The sequence below is a fragment of the Rhea americana genome, unplaced genomic scaffold, assembly GCF_003343005.1.
Source record: "Rhea americana isolate MKP2758 unplaced genomic scaffold, rheAme1 scaffold_35, whole genome shotgun sequence".
In the NCBI taxonomy this organism is placed as follows: Eukaryota; Metazoa; Chordata; class Aves; order Rheiformes; family Rheidae; genus Rhea; species Rhea americana.
Genome location: NW_028186479.1, coordinates 3,226,847 through 3,234,119, shown reverse-complemented (window position 1 = coordinate 3,234,119; position 7,273 = coordinate 3,226,847).

The window sequence follows — 7,273 nt, the reverse complement described above, 5'->3', positions numbered from 1 at the left end:
TGCAATACCTTTTGCCTAGARGAGGTGTCACTTGATTTAGTTCAAGTCAAAGAGAAGAATCAGTTCCACAATGCATCTCAGCACTACTAAAACCACATACCTGTGCAATGATCCCTTAATGTTCCTGACTAGTGTTTTGAATGTCTGTCCACAGGCAAAACAAARCAACCACAGAGATTCCAGATCAAATCTGAATGCAATGTGATGTGAGCCAGACAMATTCTTCAGCTGAAGTGCCACTGTRAATCTTTTTCCAAAACACTRAACATTGTATTAATAAACATCAATACTCATTTCAAAGGCCTCAGAGAACCTAGCTAAAATATTTTTATTGCATTGCTACAGTGAAGTATCAGCAAGTTTCCACTATMAATCATCATTTTTAAGACAGGGGCTACATTGGGAGCTTGCAAAAAAGTTGGGAGAAAGAACCAAACACAGCCATGCCTTCAGAGAAATACAATGCTAGGCAATCACCAAGAGGGTCACCTGTTAGCAAAATGTGAACACTTTTTATCAAAAAACTTGATTTTCTTGTAAAATATGCCATATTGAATAAAACAAAGACATTTCCTTCCTTTATTTGCTTTGGTTCTTTTACTCACTCGGGTATTCTTTTTGTGAATGAGTTTTATAGCACAATATATTTGCCTGAAGTATGTAGGATCTGATCCTTTGTTTTCACCCTGGCAAGATTCTAAGACTCTTGTTCTTGCCAAAGTAATGAGTTTTTTTTGTTTGTTTGTTTGTTTGTTTTAGCCATGAGATGCAGGATTTATTATTTATTGTGAGTAGATAAATTATAAAATATTCTGGATGGGGTTTTGTTATTTTTTCTGAGATAAATGTCTGAAAATTCTGAATCACATACTTTTAAAAACATTTAATTGCAGATGCAGAAAAACATTATTTTAAAAGACCAGTAAATCCTCAGCTACATCCATAGGCTTGCACCCATCATATAGTGATCAGCAGGCATAACTAAGAGTGGGATATAACTTAATACATTAATTTTAGGGTTAATCATAAGCCTTTCATTTGAATGTAGCTTCACTGAGCAAATGGCTGGAAGAACCAATTGAGGGGGTGCTGTGGAAGGGAAAAGAGCGGAGCATCTGTTGCTGTGTATTTTTCTGTCTTCCTGCACATAAGGGGAGAGATATATATGAAGTGTGTACATTGTCTATTTTTAGCTATTCAGGCAAAGAACCATCACACAGCCCTGTCCCCTGTTACTCTTTTTATCTCAAGGGTAACTACAAATGCCTAGTGCTGAGAACTGATTTTCCACTCATGGTTTGATTTGTTTCCCCTAACTTTGCAAATGTTGCCTTATACATTAAAGATGTATCTGGACAATACACCTAAGCACTCTGGGAGCAGTTCCACTCATACTTTTTGCACAAYAGAATGATAGACATCTTCTAGCTTTAAATAAAAAAAACAGAAGACCAGCACTCTTTCCTTTTTAAAGGTCCGTTATAATTGTTTATTGAATATGTTCTTTCTTTTAGGTTTCCTCTGAAGTGAGAACTGCTGTTGCTAATATTTTCCCTGCCATCACACAGTAATTTTTGAAAGCATTCTAAGACACTGTGAGGCAATTGTAAAGCAAATATTATTCTTTTTTTCTCCGTATTGGCAATTTTTCTTCATTTTCTATTTGAAGCCAGATTTTTCAATGAATTCTCAGAGAATACAAATTGGCTTTTTCAATGAATTCTCAGAGAATACAAATTGGCTTTACGTTCATAACTTGATTGCACTGACCAACGTCATCCATATATGTAGTTCTGAGAATGATTTCGGCAAGCATCACTCTTACCAGATATATTACTCGCAATTCAGAATGTGAACAAAAACTGAAAGAGGAATATGAAAGAGTATCTTCCCATAACATGTGAAACAAAGTATCAGTTCAGGTAGCATTTTCTAACTCAGCAGTTCAAAGAAGTACATATATACTTCTGAACTCCGTAGCCCTTGAATGAGTTAACTTTAAAAGAAGAAATGGAGATAACCGCACAGGTTTGTACAAATCAATAAAAATGTATGAAAAAAGTTCTACTGAAAGAACAGTGTATTTAATACAATATTCACACAATCAGACTATCTGTGTTCAAGCTAAGCACTCTAGAACACTGAACTTTGGTGGYAGATAAAAATGTTCAGTATCTCCCCTGGAGGGCTCAGAATTTTGAAACATTATCCTTTGTAAGATTTTATAAATAGTTTCAGAAGTAAAACTTGTTTGAACTAAGAACATAAAACTATGTCAAACTCATTCCATTGCTGCACTGAGAAATATTAACACAGAACAGATGCTATCAAATGCATCTTTGCTTTCCTACACAGGCACAAGGTGATTCACCCCTTTCATTTACACTGCATGGGAAGAAAAGTTAAACTTTTTTATACCCTGAAGTGTGAGAACAGTAGCAATAACCACCCAGTAGGTGGGCCAGAAAGAAATAACCAGTTAGAAACTTAAGTCCTGTAGATAAAAGTTTCTCAGGCCACACAAGAGAGCAGTTACRTGACGGTTTAGCAAGTTGCATTTTGAAGAGCACAGCTATATAAATAAATTATTGCAAGAGAGATAAGAGTACAGGCTTACATTGTTTTAATCTAAAGTAATTGTCTCTATGAATGTTCTTATTCTACGGTAAATGGAARATATTCAATTCCCACTGAAAAGAAAACAAATATAAATTTCAGATATCTAAAGAGAAGAACATTCATGAAGAAGCTACTACACCACAAATAAATATCAATAAATAATCCTTCCTTATTTTACAGTAACCTTCCATGTAACCATGCCATCCGAGARCCAAAAAGCCAGTATAAAGCAAGACAGCTTCAAGAGAAGCAGTCACTAAACTCCCAGAAGTAAAGAACTGACTAAGAAGCAGAATTGTAAATAATGCACAGGAAGAGCCTGCTGCTGACAATCTCTACAGTAATCAGAGAAATGTTTCCTTCTGTATATATATATTTTTTGAATAAACAGTATTGCATCAAAAATATACCTAAGACTTCTCTTGAAGAAACACTCCTGCTTGAGCCAAAGGAGCAATCATAGTTACACTATGTGGCCCTAAAAAGAGTTGAATGTGCCTGAGAGGAAATTAGTAGCTGGTCTCCCAATGGGAAGTGAGGGCATTCAGCTCTTGGCTGATCAGGCCCTACATGGTTATCTTCTATGTGCACATAGCAAGCATGTATTTTTAACCATCAGCCAGACCTTTAAAGCATGTGTTAATTCCCATCGAGTTTAACAAAATTTAAGRATATACTTAAAATTAACCACATGTTTAAGGTGATCTGCTGCATCAGGTAAAGAATGATAACTACTTTATATTAAAGAAATAAAACATTGTTTCTGTGAAAGAAAMCAGTCTCTGTCTTCTTTGCAACAGGCATTAATACTCTGCTTCATAAAATTATACTTATCCTGCCATATTCTTAAAAAATTACAGTGTACTATGTATTACCAATCAGCAAAAATGTTATTCAATTAATAGCAAGATTTATATTTGGTCAGAYGGAAAACAGAGATGTGATGGACAAAGCTGGTCAGGGTGTAATGTTTATTATGCACTCGTCTCATTAAGTCTCTTGAGATGTATTTGATATTTCTAAGTATTATCCATACATTTATATCAACAAATTTCAGCCTACAAGTTGAAACAACATTCTGTGTTGATGCTATCCATTTGCAATTTGTGCTATTGTCAATTATTCAGTTAAGTCATACAATATTTTTTTCCATTTCTTGACTGAACAAATGGAGTATTGTAAACAAGAAAATAATCAGTAATTCACTTTCAAGATTAAGTTTCAGACAACTATCTGGTAATACTACAAAAAAGGCACTTCAAAAATAATTTATGTCTTCATGAATGCTCTCTGAATATCCATTACACACGCATTCAGATCAACAAATAATGACAAATCACACTTGTCTTTTTTTTAAGAAGTTTTATTTGTATTTTTAATAAACTACAGTCAAAGCCACCAAAACATCTTATTGTAAATGTTACATATTCTGCTTCTTCACTCCTGTCTTTTTAAAGAGATGCTTTCAGCAGAGTGAACTACYAGAATGTATTGAGCACTGTGACCTTTATGATTCTGGTTGCAAACAACAAGGTCAACATTGCTAAGAAGACAGTTTTGCCTTGAAGGCAAAATCTCTCTAACAACATAAAATGGACTTTTTAAATGTAATTGAACTATAACAATTCATTTCCACAGGCTTATGAAAAAATGTCTTGTGAATTCACAACCAATTTTATAGCATTTGGCCACTGACAATGCATGCAGACAGAGAAGCTGGCCCATTATTCTTTGGATTTCATAAGATGATAGTTCAGACAAAAGTTTTTACATACAGAATGATAGCCAACAAGGACCCCTATGTTAAGAACAAGCAGAGGAGTGCAGAATAAYCAAAACACACCAAAAACTGGAAAAGGCCCAGAATTTATGGGACACCACGATCCCATTCGCGGGCTCAGTACCAGGCTGTGTACAGGAGGCACCTTCCCCTGTTCTGTTGGTCCCTGCTTGGTCAGCACAGTGTAACTAGCTCACAGCTACACAACTGACTCACTAGCAGGGTCTGCACTTTGGCAGCACCCCAGTGCAGCTCTCAGAGRAATCTAGATCTTGCCTGTGCTAGGAAATGACATTATTGTCTATAGTTTGCCCTTGTGYATGCCCACTGGCAGGGACAATGCTAGTCCAAGTTAAAATTGTTGCTAACAACCCACAGCTGAAATGATGCTATTTCTTAACATAGTTGAGGGATTTGATTCTTCATTATCTTTGTGTACTTCACATAGTCACATCCTGCAAGYGTCACAGTGACAGGGTGCAAGACACTGTCAAATCAGAATGGTAATTTTCAGGGTGTATATACACAGACATTGCAGTATTTTAAGAAAACGTACTTTAATCTTGTAACTTTAAACATAAAATTTGATATGGGGGGACAGACCTTATATTTAATGTGCATGGATAAATAAGTACAGGAAGAGTGGGGTAGTAGAAATCAGTCTTTTATGTATGCTGCCATCAGTTCCTGTTTGTTATCACCTTTAGGGAAAAAGCTGCATGGAAAGGTTGTTTCCATACAATCACCAGATAACAGAACAGAAAATTATTTTACAGAGAAGGATGGGAAATGTCTTACAGGTTTTTTCTCTATTATATGGTTGCTTTATGTTCATTACGGACTTTTCCTAAATTTCCTCCCTCTATCAAGCTGCATAGTTAATTTTGATAATAATTCTCTCTGTATAGTAGCCTTGCCTTTTAAGCAAGGTGGTCTATCAGTGTACTATAGAGTTGACAGAGAYTTGATTCTATCACTATTTTTATTTCCCTCTTGATTTTTTTTCTTTTGCTGTCTTAAGAGTGTATCAGTGTATGATGACCAGGCAGTTCTCTTTTCACTTACTCCTCTGCAGCTCCTGAGAGAGAAATAAAATGGAGAGGAGGCAAAGCAGGAGGGAGGTACTGATTCTGGTAAAGGTAGCATCCATCATCAGTTCTGTCAGGTGTGACAATCTGGTATGCGAAACCTCACAGAATTAACTGTAAGCATCTCTTTGAAAGGCACACAGTAAAATCCTCCATTACATGAGAATGAGACAGCGAAAGCCACCTTAAAAACACTCCAGAGTGAATGAATGTCAGGGGAAGGAGGGAGTGAGAGAGGAAAGAGGTGGTCTCTCTTTCACTATGAATAACCTTTGGCAAGTTTACAATCGTCAGATACATTTTTTTTCCAGCTAGCAATATTAGCCTCTGTAAAAACAGAAGAACAGGAAAACTGCAGCGTCTTTTCTCGACATCAATGTGTTCCCTACCCAGCACAAAGCAATATGTTCTTATATTCATCTTCCATGTAGCCTTTTATTTTGTGCAACTTCCATCTATTTAAAATATAATTTACTATCATATAAATTCTGGTTTTAAAAAGAGCCCTCAGGGAACAGCATTTACATACCTCGATTTAACATAGTTAACATGCAAACAATATGATATAAAACAGCATTTAAAATAACAAGCAACAGAATAGTTTACAGCTCTTTCAGTGCCTTTGTGAGTGAGCTGTTAAAAGGTTAATCACTGAATTTTAGAGATTTTACACTTTTTAGTGAAGTTTTACAAAAAATTCCAAGACCACAGACCAGGACAAACAGCAGTTTATTTGTCAAACAAAATGAAAAATTGTGTTAAAATCTATGTTATCCCTTTTGACTAAAGTTCACAGTCAGAATTTGGGCTATTTGAAGATGTTCCAGTTAGGGAATTTATTGTAGAATCTGCTGTTAGTTCTCTTTTGAAATGTTATTTACAAAGAATATGTAGGCAATTKTTTTTCTGAGAAAAGCAGAAATCAGATAAGTTCAGTTTATTGTCTTACAATTCCAGCCATCTCTATGGGCTTAATCCTGCCCTCAGAGCCTCTTTCCTTTCTTTTGCGATTGCAATTTCACTTGCAATGGAGCTAACCTAATGGTTTTCACTGCCACTGAAAGGGCATTCCCATCTCCCTYCTCTGTGCCTTAACATTCACCCTCCCTCTACCTTCTGATCTTCCCTCTAGTGTTACTCTGTGCCCTGGTAGGTAGGTTGTTCCCTACCTTTTGTTCTGGCTCTGACACTTGTCAAACCCTTCCACAAGTTGATTCAACTCAGTAATTGCAAGAATTCTTCTGCCATCCTGGTAGTCAACTTTCTGCTATTTTAGTGATTTAAATCAGCTCACACAAAGGTCTGATGAAAATCACAGATAACATGAGGTGGCAGTTCATAGCAGGCAATGTGGAAAGAAGGGGAGAGATAGGAGCAGAAACTCCCCTTTCAAGAGTGGAAACCTGCTAATTTATTCCTGTGTCTTGGGAAAACTTAGGGTCATGCTGTAACTATTTTTACTCAGTWGCTTTTCAGCAGCATCTCCCTGCTGGTCACTCTACTTACTGTATAACACATCTCTATCAAAACGTAGCCAGTTTTCTGTATCTGCATTCTGTCCACAACAAAATACTCCTGCCTAACATTTTTGCATCTTTCATGACATATACCTGTAATTTTAGGTATGGCCCCCATTGTTTCAGATATCTTATTCCTAAAGGACCTGAACTGAAATTTACTGTCATGCATGAAGGTTGACCTAGGAGTTCTGACAAGACTCACCTGCCCTTCATTAAAACAACACATGAAAGGAATGTTCCTAGTTTAGGTTGCAAAGCAACAGAAA